The sequence below is a fragment of the Corythoichthys intestinalis genome, chromosome 11 (assembly GCF_030265065.1).
Source record: "Corythoichthys intestinalis isolate RoL2023-P3 chromosome 11, ASM3026506v1, whole genome shotgun sequence".
Taxonomy (NCBI): Eukaryota; Metazoa; Chordata; class Actinopteri; order Syngnathiformes; family Syngnathidae; genus Corythoichthys; species Corythoichthys intestinalis.
The window spans coordinates 45,029,900-45,046,162 of record NC_080405.1 but is presented as its reverse complement, the minus strand read 5'-3'; the positions used below and the strand labels follow the sequence as shown (position 1 = coordinate 45,046,162).

At 39.4% G+C, this 16,263-nt stretch overlaps 1 protein-coding gene across 3 annotated transcripts in view; it reads left to right on the top strand.

Annotated features, from left to right (window-relative positions):
- afg2a (AFG2 AAA ATPase homolog A) overlaps positions 1-16,263 on the top strand; it is a 247,741-nt gene that overhangs the window by 54,282 nt on the left and 177,196 nt on the right. The window lies entirely within an intron of this gene.

Below are 16,263 nucleotides of genomic sequence, written 5' to 3'. Positions count from 1 at the left end.
TCTCAAATTATTTGAACTCATAATAATGCTTGTCTTTTAAAAACCACAAGTCGTTCTATCCGTGGATCCTAATTAGCTACCTATTGACTAGGGGTGTGTATTGCCTCATACCTGGCGATACAATTCGTATCACGATTCATAGGTCACGATTTGATTTAGGGCTGCAGCTATCGATTATTTTAGTAGTCGATTAATCGATGAACTAGTTGGTTCGAATAATCGAGTCATCGGATAAGGAGCATAAAATAATTTAAATACCTGTGCTAAGCCTCAAACGGCATGAAAAAAAATAAATAAATGAGGATCTATGTACAACAAAAGAACAATTGGCTGACTTACATAGCAAAAGTCAGCTAGCTTATATGCTGGAAAAGGCTAACTTTTTGTTTTCTCAATGCTCCCGATCGAACGGGTCCCATCACGTCATTTTCAAAGTATCGGAATCGGCAAAAAAATATCGGACATGCCTTTTTTTAATATATATATATATATATTTAATTTAAATCGTTTTCTAATTGTATTAAACGTTAAAGACAAAAAAAAATTTTTTTATCAATCACGTTAAATAATTAACGCATGCGCTGCACGACCCACTCACGCATTGTCGCGTTCAGTCTATAAAGACGCCGTTTTACCTATCGTGGGAGGCAATGTGGGGAAGAAAGGTAGTAGTTGATCATTTTCTTAACACCCTATGTTCTTTCCCAACGCAGAGAATATATATATCAATTGGTGACCCTACGCACAGTCATGGTTGCACTTCCCATCATGCATTTGGGCAGAAGTTAAATGGCTGCAGTATCATTTACTGAAAGCTCAACAAATACACTAGATGGCCATATTTAGTCACAATATACAAAGTCACATTTATCCTTTAAGAATTACAAGTCTTTCTATCCGTGGATCCCTCTCACAGAAAGAATGTTAATAATGTAAATGCTATCTTGAGGATTTATTGTCATAATAAACAAATACAGTACTTACGTACTGTATGTTGAATGTATATATTCGTCCGAGTTTTATTCATTTTTTTCTTAATGTATTGCCAAAATCTATATGATCGGGAAAAATTATCGGGAATGATTGGAATTGAATCGGGAGCAAAAAAAGCAATCGGATCGGGAAATATCGGGATCGGCAGCTACTCAAACTAAAACGATCGGGATCGGATCGGGAGCAAAAAAACATGATCGGAACAACCCTACTCTTAACAAATGGTTCACACACATATTCCCACAAAAAACGGCTAAATATACCTATAGACCCTACCCACGTGACGTCACAACTCCGCTCTCCTGAATGGTACCGCCCACTTGTCCGTCAAAACATAGTGTTAACCTGTTACGGCTACGTACATTTCTCCTATTTACGGCGTGTTTTTCTGCTCCTTAACATTAATAATCAAAATGGTGAAGGCGTGTGTGGCTGTTTGTTGCACTAACAGAGAAGATGGAAGGAGAGACTTGAAGTTTTACCATATTCCGAGGGATCCAAAGAGAGCGAAATGGACGGCTGCAATTCGACGTGAAAACTGGGCACCAAAAAATCACCACAGACTATGTAGTAGTCATTTTATATCCGGTAAGATGCATTTAAGATATACTTAGAGGGTTTTGGGCTGACAAATAACCACAATTAAGATCATTGCGAGGCTAATCGCCGACAACACACGACGTAGTACGACATAGTTTCAAATTCAAGATTTTTGTGACTTCCCTTTCTTCCACCATCGTTATTTTTTGAATAATATTTAGCTGGTACCAAGTGAAAGAAACTGGCCTCGTCTACGGGGCTGACAAATAACCACAATTAACATCATTGCGAGGCTAATCGCCGACAACATACGACGTAGTACGACATAGTTTCAAATTCAAGATGTTTGTGACTTCCCTTTCTTCCACCATTGTTATTTTTTGAATAATATTTAGCTGGTACCAAGTGAAAGAAACTGGCCTCGTCTACGGGGCTGACAAATAACCACAATTAAGATCATTGCTAGGCTAATCGCCGACAACATACACGTATGTATGTAGTGAGAGTGCTATCGCTAAACCATATAAACATTAAAAGCCTTAACTCCATTGACAAACGACATGAAATACATTAGACTTGACAGTGGATGTTAGCAATAACAAAAGATTTTGAATTAAAAATTTCATAACTCACCTTTCCAAGCACAAGATAGATTCCTGCCGAATTTTCGTGGACGAGGACCTGTTTCACCCAACCAGCAACGAAGTATTTATAAGCCTCCAAGCTCTTGAAGTTTTTCATATTTTCGTGAGAATAGGCTGATTTAGTGTGGACAAGATAATTGTAAATATCTGCGTAGCAGATGTCAGGCAGACAGGGCGAAGACAGTGGGTCGAAAAACATCGATTTGGGCATCAAATATGGATCTGGCGACTGTATAGAACGAAGCTTTTCCTCATAACGCCTTTTATGCAACAGATCCAGTGAGTTTGCGGCATCAGAAAGCACCGGGTCTTCCATGAAATGCATTTTAAATTCCGCCATCAATTGAAAACAATGCTAATACAGAGTCAAAATGACGGACAAGTGGGCGGAACCATACAGCGAGCACGTGGTTTTGTGACGTAGGTGGGTAGGGTCTATAAACTAAATCACGAATGCATAAAAAAAAAAACTTTAGCTCAAACAAAAACATAGCTTATGTTGGTTTTAACAGGGAGCAGCTGGATTAAGCCATGTGAAATGAGGCAGACGAGAGGGCAGTGTATCCACCCGAATCAATAAAGCTAAATGCCAACACCTTCAAAACAAACCATTACAATGCCACTTAAACGAATACTCGAAGCAGCAAAATTTAATTAGAATATTTTTTTCTAATCGAATACTCGAGTTAATCGATTAATCGTTGCAGCACTAATTTGATTGGATCCCGATAATATTATTATAGATTATTGCGATATTTGTCACTTCAGAAAAAACATATCGAAATGGACATAAAGTACATTTATATCAATTCATTCCTGAAACCTCATCCAGAACTCCAGTAAAAATGTTCTTGTTTTGTGTTTGATCAACATATTGCTTTCATTATTTTTTTTAAATTGTTATTATTTTTTTTTTTTCGTTCAAACCTGCTTTACTGCAGACCTGCCTAAATGCAGGATCCTAAATACTCCATGCCTCCGTTTTTTCGGTCAAAATGAGCCCAAAATTCAGATTTAAAAAAGGACTAATCCGTGCAACCACTAGAAGGCAACGTACACAAATCTCTACTCAGATTAGTTTGTTGTTATTACTTTAGCAGACTGCAAGGCAATGCTGCTGCGCGCTGCCAACTACTGGACGGGAGTAGGAGTACAGCTACTGAATTGTTTCCACCAAAAACACATGTGTAAGGATCGATGCAAACGGATTTTGAATCGATATGAGAATTGTGTGACGTAATATCGCCATATCGCTCAGAATTGATTTTTTAACAACCCTACTTTCAACACCTAGTGATATGGAACGGTATGATTACAGACCATTGGACAGCACAAACACTCAGCAACAGCACATTTGCGGATTCATTTTCAAAAAGCATTTTTACATCAAGTCAATGAAAGTTGATAATTTTCTAAGGCACCCTAGACTCTGCCAAGGCACAGTAACACTGCTTTAGAGGTTCGGCCTCCAATTTTGGGTTCTTGCCTTCCTGTGCAGTCTGTAAAATATCCTTGTGTTTCTGTGGTATTTATTCGGGTACTCTGACTTCCTACTTGGGATAGGCTCCAACTAGCCATGACTGTAATGAGGACAAGCAAAATAGAAAATTGATGGATGAATAGATTTTGGTAAAAGGCTAGGCCTTGTGGATTTAGTGAGAATTCAAATGATGAACCGTAATATTGCCGGAGAAGCCTGTACTCCGAACAGGGAAACTCTCTACCTTAATATCAGTAGGTTCAAATTAAAAACAAATCGACATGTTGCAGCATCAATGTAAAAGCTGCTTCAATCGGTCTTTCCAACTCTTATTTTTCAAAGCACCAGCCACACTTGTAAAGTTCAGAAAACAACAGTAAAAGATAATGAGTGGGTCTCCAAGGCATCAGGACAAGCAAGCGAGGTGTGAGTCAAAGCTCGACCTTGTAATTCCACAAACATGACTAAAGTGCATCGCAGTTAATTCTCGCGTGCTTGCTGTCCGGCCCGTAAAAATTTTCAGAGCAAGAATGCAAAGCTATGCCCCATGAGGAGTGATTTGCGTTTTGCTGAGTCAGTCGTCTTCGGTTCAACGTGTGCCAACTCCACGTCGTAAAACTGATGTGCACTGCAGGCATATGCTGCACCTGAGGCAAGACAGCAGATGTCTCGATCATCAAGTAGGGGGCAGCAGAGGGAGTGTGGTAGGGAAATTCAATACGAGAAGAAATGGGCCGGATAATTAGATAAAAACATTGGTTTTCTTCAGATATATCATTGGTATTGTGATACTGATGATTTTTTTGGGCGAATTGTACAGACAGTCAGTGTTGTTTTTGGCATCCATTTTAATTTTCGTCTTAGATTTCGTCCTTTGGACGATAATACTTATTAGTCTTAGTCATATTTTAGTCATTTCAAAATGTCTTAGTCTTCATCTAGTTTTTGTTGACGAAAACTCGGACTAATATCGTCTAGCTTTAGTCTAGCAATATTTTCGTCTGTAAAATTCAAAAGTGTCAATCCAAAAATAAGTAAGAATAGGTTTCCAATGAACATTGACGGACGAGCACATATAGAGCCTACCCACGTACCACGTGTTCGCTGTAGGGTTCCGCCCACTTGTCCGTCAAAACATAGTGTTAACCTATTACGGCTACGTACATTTCTCCTATTTACGGCGTGGTTTTCTGCTCCTTAACATTAATAATCAAAATGGTGAAGGCGTGTGTGGCTGTTGGTTGCACTAACAGAGAAGATGGAAGGAGAGACTTGAAGTTTTACCGTATTCCGAGGGATCCAAAGAGAAGAGCGAAATGGACGGCTGCAATTCGACGTGAAAACTGGACACCAAAAAATCACCACAGACTATGTAGTAGTCATTTTATATCCGGTAAGATGCATTTAATATATATTTAGAGGGTTTTGGCCTGACAACCACAATTAAGATCATTGCTAGGCTAATCGCCGACAACATACGACGTAGTACGACATAGTTTCAAATTCAAGATGTTTGTGACTTCCCTTTCTTTCACCATCGTTATTTTTTGAATAATATTTAGCTGGTACCAAGTAAAAGAAACTGGCCTCGTCTACGGGGCTGACAAATAACCACAATTAAGATCATTGCTAGGCTAATCGCCGACAACATACACGTATGTATGTAGTGAGTGCTATCGCTAAACCATATAAACATTAAAAGCCTTAACTCCATTGACAAACGACATGAAATACATTAGACTTGACAGTGGATGTTAGCAATAACAAAATAATTCGAATTGAAAATTTCGTAACTCACCTTTCCAAGCACAAGATAGATTCCTGCCAAACGAGGACCTGTTTCACCCAACCAGCAACGAAGTATTTATAAGTGTCCAAGCTCTTGAAGTTTTTCGTGAGAATAGGCTGATTTTGTGTGGACAAGATCATTGTAAATATCAGCGTAGCAGATGTCAGGCAGACAGGACGAAGACAGTGGGTCGAAAAACATCGATTTGGGCATCAAATATGGATCTGGCGACTGTATAGAACGAAGCTTTTCCTCATAACGCCTTTTATGCAACATATCCAGTGAGTTTGCGGCATCAGAAAGCACCGGGTCTTCCATGAAATGCATTTTAAATTCCGCCATCAATTGAAAACAATGCAAATACAGAGTCAAAATGACGGACAAGTGGGCGGAACCCTACAGCGAACACGTGGTACGTGGGTAGACTCTATAGTAGCATCTACAAATCTATATTCTGATAATACACACTCAGCAGGAAAACAGTAGGCTACATTATTTTCAGTTAGTTATACCCGCCTGGACGCCACGAACTGTTATGTCAAAAAGTTGTCCGAGAGTTTAGGAGGATGCTTGCCGTTAGCAACAGCCTAATGCTAACGTGACCGTGAATGCTATGCTAATGCTACCAGTTACATATAGCGCTCAGCACAGACCTTACTAGGCTAAAACAACATTGCATATTCTCCGTTGCCGAGAGAAGACAAATCTTACAGTGTGTGTCTCAAAACAAGTAATGGGGCGACTGGAGAGGTCACTAGAGTAGTAGGTGAGTTGAAGGCTCCCATTACGTCACATGAGTAACACAACCAGCCAGGCTAACGACACATAAAATGTCACACATTGTGAACATGCGACGAAAACTATGGCACATTTTCATCTCGTTCTCGTCTCGTCAGACGGAAACCGCCATTATTTTTGTTAAGTTTTAGTCTTCCAAGATATGTTTTTAGCTCATTATCGTCTCATCGTCATGAAAAAATTGTTCGCCGCCGAAATATTTTCGTTATACTCATCGTTGATGAAAACAACACTGTATTAGATATATGGTTATCACTTTGGCTTTATTATGGTAGTACTGTATTGCAATGATCGAGGTTTTTCCTTTTTCATATTGGTTATCACACAATCAGTGTATCCTCATTCGGGGTGTGACAATATATCAAGAAGTTGATATATTGCGATACCTTGTAGCCCAAAATGTTATCTATATGGTCCCACCAAGAATTAATATATTGTTTTAAAAAGGTGTCACTGTTTAAAATAAAATCAGTTGCGACCAAACTCTTCCGTTCGAATAGTGTCTACGTTAGCTCACTGGCTGCTATTGACGGCGCTAGACATCCAAGTCATTTGGACTGAACTGGACGTCTAGCGCCATGAATGACACAGAAAACAGAGCATTCCCAGCCAGTCTTGTGAGCGATTACAGGTTACCTCCTGTTGATTTTGAGTCCCTTCCTATTCATTTGGGGACATTCCTGAGTGATTTCTTTTTCAGGAACCCAAAATCGACAGGAAGTGACCCGTAAATGCCCCAGAAGGAAAAGGAAGTGACTGAAAATCGACAGGAAATGATGTGAAATGCCCCTAAAGGAACTCATTGCCTGTCATTGGCTACCACTGGTTTTGTTGAATATCCTAGAATGACTTCCTGACCAATGTATCAATAATTGTTGTACCGCCATAATCTGTGTCGAGATTCTTGTTTTGCAAATTGTAACATATTGTGAGCTACCCAGAGGTTCCAACTACTAATCTTCATACTATTGTTTCCTAGGTGAATTTTTTCTAATGGTATCATGATACAGTATCATTAGGATATTTTTTTGTAACGTGTGTTAGTGCTCCTCTTTTGTATTGACCATTCAGGAAGTTATTGGTATAACGGGAAAAATATTGTGATTGATGTATTGTGAATTTGTGATATTACTAGTGTCATTCACTATGCTTTGAAATCTTTATTTATAATTTATTTCGATCCTGGCTGCCAAAACAAACATTTTGGCTTTCCGGCCTGTCTCTCTCTTACTCCCCTCATTCTTCTTCCGAAATCCCCCCCCCCCCCCCTCCCAGGCAGCCTCCCCTTACTCGGTGCTGTCCATAAATTGCTTGGTATTTACAGTATGTGGCCAGACGCCAGGTTTCCATTAGGTGCTTCGTTCCCCGGAGACGGCGCCGGTGGCCTGGGATGTGTTACCTCTGTCGGGAGAGGGGTGTTATGATAAAGGGAAGAGAGAAAAGGAAGTCAAAGACTGGGAGGAATTTGAAGCAGAAATTATAAGGAGCAAAATGATGACTTGGTAATGGGAATAGAAGACTCGGAAGTATCCTGGGGCTCTAAAATGCCAGAAGATGGCGTCGAAGCCCTGGCGAATAGACAAGGGGTAAATGGTGTCAAGGAGGTGCAACAGTGCTTTGAGATAAGAGCGCTTTCTACACATGTCAGATTTTTAGGTTCAAGTTTTTCCTTGGCTGATTTTTTTTTGTCTTACAATACAAGCAAAAATCTGAGAGCTCTTTAGAGCAGTTGTAATTATTGTGTTTCCATTGAAATCAATGGTAAAGATGATTTGAGATGCGAGCTAGCATCACCGAACATATTCGTACTAAAATGTCGGTAAAATCATCGTAAACAATTTTAGGCAAGGCCAAGGAAAACAGACATATGTTATTTGGGGTTAATATGGCTAGGTTCATATCGCAGATCTTAATGCACAAATCTTATTTTTTTTCGTGTTTTTCCCGACTCAAGTGAGGCATTAAATTGACGGTCTGAACGGGACAGGTCGCATAAAAGTGGACTATTTCAAGGTCACTTTCGTATGTGGTTAAAATCCGATCTGGGCCACATTTTCCCCAGAATTTAGCTCCGAGCTTGAACACGGCTTTTAGGGAAGAGGCGGGCTTGTCAACAGTCATAAAAAAAAATAAATTCGAGGGGCATTCAAAAAGTAATGCACTCAAGTGCGATGCTTTTACAGGATTTTACCAATCTTGTTTATATTTGGCACAAAAATGATAGGACACACCTTTTTGCGATTGTTATATGTGTTTTCCCTATTTTCAGATTCTTAAAGCTTAAACTAGCTTTCAAAATGGCTGCCCCTCTTGAAGCTCGTCAGAAACAAAGAGCTGTAATCGAATTCCTTGTTGCAGAGGGAGAATCCCCTCTGAGGATTCACAACCGAATTCAATTCGAATTGAATTTCTCGCATTTCTGCATAAAATCACCATTAAATCAATTGAAAATTGAAAAAAAGTGTGTGCCCCTGGGCTACCCAGACGGCTGACGGAGGATCACAAGACTGAAAAAGTTCGCTGCTGCACTCAGCTTCTGGAACATCACCAGGGAGAACCCACCTTTCTGGTAAGAATCATTACTGGAGATGAAACATGGGTATACCATTTTGAACCTGAATCTAAAAGGAGATCAATGGAATGGCGTCATGCAAATTCACCAAGGACCAAAAAGTTCAAGGCCCAGAAGTCAGCAGGCAAAATTGTGGCCACTGTTTTTTGGGATTCTCAAGGTGTAATCCTTGTGGATTTTTTTGCCGAAGGGGGAAACCATTAACTCTGAGGTATACATTGAGACTCTTAGGAAGCTCAAAGCAAGAATTCGACATGTTCGGCCCAACTTGGACATGGCAAATGTGCTCCTCCAGCATGACAATGTACGTCCTCACATAAGCATCAGGACCATGGAGGTCATCACGTCATTTGGATGGACTGTGATACCACATCCGACATATTCTCCTGATTTGGACTGTTAGACTACCACCTCTTTGGTCCAATGAAAGAAGGACTCTGGGGCAACCGATGTGGCAATGACAATGATGTGAAAACTGCTGTCAAAAATTTGGCTTAGAGATCAACCGGCTGAGTTCTACAACACTGGTATACATGCCCTCGTGCATAGGTGGACTGTAGCTCTTGAGAGAGGTGGAGAAGTAAAAATGTAATCCTCACACTTGTACCTCTCTTTTGATGTATAATACATGTTGCTATTATAATTTGTTTGTACATAATAAAGTTGGGTGCATTACTTTTTGAATACCCCTCGTAAAATGGGGGTGGGGGGATGCGTGAGCTTAAGAATGCTCAGTTTTCTTTCTCTGCGCCAAATGAGAAACATTTCAATATTGCTTACATGGTCGAGAGTAGGTTCAAACTGCCCGTATGTAGGTGCGTCATGCACGCAGAGTAATAGAGTGTATATACAGTGCCTTGCAAAAGTATTCGGCCCCCTTGAATCTTGCAACCTTTCGCCACATTTCAGGCTTCAAACATAAAGATATGAAATTTAATTTTTTTGTCAAGAATCAACAACAAGTGGGACACAATCGTGAAGTGGAACAACATTTATTGGATAATTTAAACTTTTTTAACAAATAAAAAACTGAAAAGTGGGGCGTGCAATATTATTTGGCCCCTTTACTTTCAGTGCAGCAAACTCACTCCAGAAGTTCAGTGAGGATCTCTGAATGATCCAATGTTGTCCTAAATGACCGATGATGATAAATAGAATCCACCTGTGTGTAATCAAGTCTCCGTATAAATGCACCTGCTCTGTGATAGTCTCAGGGTTCTGTTTAAAGTGCAGAGAGCATTATGAAAACCAAGGAACACACCAGGCAGGTCCGAGATACTGTTGTGGAGAAGTTTAAAGCCGGATTTGGATACAAAAAGATTTCCCAAGCTTTAAACATCTCAAGGAGCACTGTGCAAGCTATCATATTGAAATGGAAGGAGCATAATAAGGCCAAAATTTCTTCTCAAACAAGGAGAAAACTGATCAGAGATGCAGCCAAGAGGCCCATGATCACTCTGGATGAACTGCAGAGATCTACAGCTGAGGTGGGAGAGTCTGTCCATAGGACAACAATCAGTCGTACACTGCACAAATCTGGCCTTTATGGAAGAGTGGCAAGAAGAAAGCCATTTCTCAAAGATATCCATAAAAAGTCTCGTTTAAAGTTTGCCACAAGCCACCTGGGAGACACACCAAACATGTGGAAGAAGGTGCTCTGGTCAGATGAAACCAAAATTGAACTTTTTGGCCACAATGCAAAACGATATGTTGGCGTAAAAGCAACACAGCTCATCACCTTGAACACACCATCCCCACTGTCAAACACGGTGGTGGCAGCATCATGGTTTGGGCCTGCTTTTCTTCAGCAGGGACAGGGAAGATGGTTAAAATTGATGGGAAGATGGATGCAGCCAAATACAGGAACATTCTGGAAGAAAACCTGTTGGTATCTGCACAAGACCTGAGACTGGGACGGAGATTTATCTTCCAACAGGACAATGATCCAAAACATAAAGCCAAATCTACAATGGAATGGTTCAAAAATAAACGTATCCAGGTGTTAGAATGGCCAAGTCAAAGTCCAGACCTGAATCCAATCGAGAATCTGTGGAAAGAGCTGAAGACTGCTGTTCACAAACACTCTCCATCCAACCTCACTGAGCTCGAGCTGATTTGCAAGGAAGAATGGGCAAGAATGTCAGTCTCTCAATGTGCAAAACTGATAGAAACATACCCCAAGCGACTGTGCAGCTGTAATTGGAGCAAAAGGTGGCGCTACAAAGTATTAACGCAAGGGGGCCGAATAATATTGCACGCCCCACTTTTCAGTTTTTTATTTGTTAAAAAAGTTTAAATTATCCAATAAATTTTGTTCCACTTCACGATTGTGTCCCACTTGTTGTTGATTCTTGACAAAAAAATTAAAATTTTATATCTTTATGTTTGAAGCCTGAAATGTGGCGAAAGGTTGCAAGGTTCAAGGGGGCCGAATACTTTTGCAAGGCACTGTGTATACACTGCTGGCCAAAAGAATTGGCACCACTGCAATTCTGTCAGATAATGTCCGTCCTACAGAGGTTGAGTCAACTTTAATCCATTTTAACTGGCTGCAAGTGTGATTTAGTTATTGCCAACACCTGTTATGTGCCACATGTACTGTAAGTAACATGTGCTGTTAATTACACAGACAAGCATCACATGATTTTTCAAAGGGTGCCAATACTTTTGTCCAGCCCATTTTTGGAGTGTCTAGTATAGGGATTATTTTTGTCTGTTATTTGTGTCCTCTTTTTGGAAATCAAAATATGATAACCCTACAATGACGTAGAGACAACATCTTTGTCGTCATTTGTTTTCATGCTTCTGCGCGTCAGTTTGCTCAGCGCGTGTCAGTGTTACTGCGCATGCTTACTACATTTATGGGCTCAATGGAAAAAGGCAGTCTGACCGGGCATGCCAAAAAGATAATATGAAAAAAAATCGGATTTGTGCATTGAGACCTGGGGTATGAACCTAGCCTATGAGACCCTTAAAATGGACGCAGGTGTGTATTGACTCCCATTTAATCGTTTTATAGGATATTAAGGACAAGTGATGAATTTTGGTAATGGAAGAAGAAAAAAACACTCAGTAAGACCTGGCATCCACATCCGTGGACACATTTTGTGACATGCTGTCCAGAATATTAACATTTGTTATACACGTTGAGAACAACTGATAACAAATATTTTGAAATTGAAGGACTGGCTCTGAATACTCATCTTTTAATGCCACTGACAACACTATGATGCCAACACTACCAGTGAAAATTGATTGGACGTCTCGCGCCATTAATGGCAGCGAATGACTTCAATGAGTACTGTATAAACATTTAACATGAGTTTATTTAGATTGTCTGGAGAATTGATTTGTATAAAAGTTTGTCTTAGAAAATGACAGTGTTTTGGATCATATTCAACTTTTAACTCATTGGCTGCCATTGACATTTATCAACAGACAGCGAATCCATTTGATCTTGAAGGGCTGGCAGCGACCATTCACTCACTTTTAGTTCAAATGTATTAGATGTCTATTGCCGCTAATGGTAGACAAGGAGTTAAGGTTAATAGGTACAACCTGTGTTGTGGTATATTTTTTTGAACAAACAAAGTCGTTATTACACATTTTCTGCTGCTCTGTTCTGCTTTTCTGTTTGTGTCTCGCCCGTAATCCTTTTCCTCTCAAGCATTTATTACTTTGGAAACATAAATTTTTCCCCATCTGGGAAACAGGTGGAAGATATAAGCGTTTCGCCAGGAGCATTCTTCTATTTGTTTTCCCATCAGTGGAAACTGGTTTTGGCACTACTATAGTATGTTCATAGTTTTTTTTTTCTCTCCAAGTTTGGTGAAAGCCATCGAATGTGAATGAAGGCAGATGGTGAGAGGTTATGTTAACGGCGCAAGAATGCACAGTGATTTGAATGAAAATGGCCGAATGCATTACAAGTGTACCACGGCGTAGATGAGAAAACTGGAAGATCACGCGTGGAAGCGTTCGTGCGGGAAGACGCTGGCTTCCTGCCCTCACTCAGACAAGCGGCCGTTGGCTGACTTTCACATCATGTCATAATTCAACCGGAATTTTCAGTTCCTCACGTCTTTCCAAATATTCCTTTTAATGCTTCAAAAGCTTTTTTGTCCATACGGAACAATTTAGCCCCGTTCGCTTTGTCTGAAAGGTCTTCAAGGATACAGACTCCTGCATATAATCAGTTTGTTTGTCTGCTCTGTGGAAGATTTGGAGGCGCTCTTGAGATATGAGTTTAAATCATTTTTTTGAGCAACTCAATTTTTCAAAATGTGTCAAGAGTTAGGCAGTTTTGTCACATATTTTTGCTTCAACTTAATAGACATTGTGCTGCTCCCTCTGCTGTGTGTGGCTTCGCCATTTGGGGTGATATAATACAAACCTAGACACAAATAGCAGGGTCCTACATTCTGTGGTGGCCTGTCTGAATTTGTACCGAACCCCGCATAGTAATGACATAACACGAGAAGTTTTAGTGATTACCCCATAATTAGCTTCTTTTTACTGTATTATTTAAAGCAACAATAGGTAACTTTTCGACCTTTTATGAAATATTTTCATAATATTTGTGATAATATGCCGACTGACAACTAGTTGAATGACACCTCTTTTATATCTTGGGGGGGGGGTCTGTAATGCTTTCACTGGCACTAATCAACTTTGAAGAGGGTAGCAGGAACCCTGCCACACAAAAAAACTATTGAATGTGCTGACTACTTTACGGCATACTAGAGCAGGGCGGTAAACCGAAAATTTACCGTTACCGAAATTCTTCACGATGACCGACGTAATTTTGACCATGTCGGTAAATTCGGTAATTTAATAAAAGAAGAAAATAGTCTTTTCATCCCGCTTTGACTGTTTGAATGTTCATTCCCCTTTAAGAAAGCAGACAGTGTGCTTACGTTAGGAGTCACATGGTTTTCAGGAAGCCAATCAAACAGAAGCCCGGTAGGCTAACGCTAGCTGCTAACGCTAGCGGCTAACGCTACAAGTAAACGGGATGAAGTCGGGCTTAAGTTAGCTTCGCCAAACTTTCACCCGACATTAAGTAAACTCTTGACGGGTTCCAGATAGGGATGGAAAAACCGAGGCTTTCTGAAACAATGAACCACTTTTAAGACAATTGCCCTAAATTGAATCACTGTTTGACACACTGCAAGAGCCCCATCTACTGGATAAACAGTGCACGTTTCTTTTTAAAAGTAAAGTTGACAAATTGCCTCAGCATTACATATCTTCAATAGAATTAAGTGGATGTCGTCTATTTCAACCAGGAGATCGTGTCGTCATTAAGTGTGATTTACACAATTAAAGTTGACCTCTTTAAGCCTGTGTCATTGCTTTTGTCTGTGAAGATGTGTTCAAAGCAGTATTTGTAATACACGACAGTGCTAGTCTTGTAAGTGGCTCGTCCTAGATGGCAGGGAGTAACTATGTATTGTTTATTTTTTGTAAAAATTACAGTACAGTAAGCACAGTGTTTGGGAACAGGAATATTATTTATTGCATACTGTAAGGATTTCCAAAATCATAAGATGTAAATAATTGAGCCGAATAAAAGAAAGGAAAGGTTTGTGAAACATTTTATTTTTTAATTAAGTATAATTTCTGGGGGGCGGTTGGATGTGTTGTATTTGTATCTATTCTAAATAAATGTATGCCACTATCTAGTGTATAATAATGCGGAATGAATTGAATGAAATTCAAGTGACGATATTTTTCAAGTCATACAAGCTGTTATAAATGTTCACACAAGAATTCTTATTGTTTACAAGATTTTTTTAATACTTAATGTTTAGACTGCATGTGCAATTGTTAAATTGAAAGCTGGTAAATAAATTTAACGAGAAACTGTTAATTTGTATTCCATGCATTGATTCAAATTTTCAAATTATATAACAGTTTGCTTGGGCGAATTTATCGTCATTTATCGTTATCGAGGTAAATCTGCTCAATTTATCGTGATACGTACTTAAGGCCATATCGCCCAGCCCTACGGCATACTTCACTTCCCCCTTGCCCAATTCATTATAAAGACCGAAGTCGATGGGAACGCTTTTGCGCAAATTCTGCAAAGATGGCAGAGCAGTAAAATAGACAAAAGTTTTGTCTGAGTGGAAAAAAGGGGGCTTCGAGGATATACAGAGTAAAAAATTTGCCTGGATTTTACTCGCTGGCGTGACGCCCCCCACTAACCAAACTCGGCAGGGTTAGCCGGACTAAGCCACACGGTTTTTAACCATCATATGCTATTTTTTAGCCACAACTGGATTCATTAACTTATTACTATTCATCCTTAACACAGCCGCTGGAAACAGAACTGTTGTTTAATCCATCTGCACGCGACTGGGAGATTGATTTTAGATTGATTGATTAATTGATGATTTTACGACACTGTGCAGGTGTTTATGGGGCGGCGTTTGTAAAGCAGCACATACTGAAAATTACAACAACATTTTCTCACATTTAGCGCCACACAGTGTTTAAAATGGTGTAAAATTTTTAGTCACTTTTTTGGGTGCACATTTACAACATTATTTAGCAACTTAAATATTTATTTTTAGATAAGAAGTTTTGGACCTGAGTGTTTAAATCCAGAACTAAATATTTAATTTGAATGTTAAATTTATATCCTATATCCTAAATGTTAAATCAGGAAACGTTCGGAACTAAATATTTAGCTTAATATGCAAATTCACATGACTGGAGATCGGAAGTAACAAAATAAAAGCTGGTGGAAAAGCTCAGACTGTCTGTTTACGTAGCTTGAAAATGAATAAAACCTACTCAACGGTGGCAGTCTGCTCTTGGACATGAGTCATTGTGATAATGACAATATATAGATAAAATACATATTTAGGAGAAACTATTTAAAGAGTATATTGTGTGCTCCAGCTTTTATTTTGTTACTTCCAGTCTCCAGTCATGTGAATTTGTATATTAAGCTAAATATTTAGTTCCAACCGTTTCCCGAGTTAGCATTTAGGAAATACGGTATAAATTTAAGATTTAAATTATATATTTAGTTCTGGATTTAAACATTCAGGTCTAAAACTTCTTATTTAAAAATGAATATTTAGGTTGCTAAATAATGTTGTAAATGTGCAAATAAAAGTGGGTGGATGGATGGATGGATGGATGTGCAAATAAAAGTGACTCTAAAAATTTCACACCACGTTTTCAACACTATGTGGCGCTAAATGTGAGAAAATGTTGTCGTAATTTTCAGCATGTGCTGCTTTACAAACGGCGCCCCATAAGGTGTGCGCTAGTCATCATGCGAAATGCAGTCTTCCTTAAGGCAAAACACTACCGCTTTTGTCCACCGACGTCGCTAAAATCGATCAAAACTGAAAAGTTATCAAGTGTTGCTTTTGGAATTTAACCCTATATTGCAGGGTTGGGCAAAATATTCCACAAAGCGCTGCAGTTG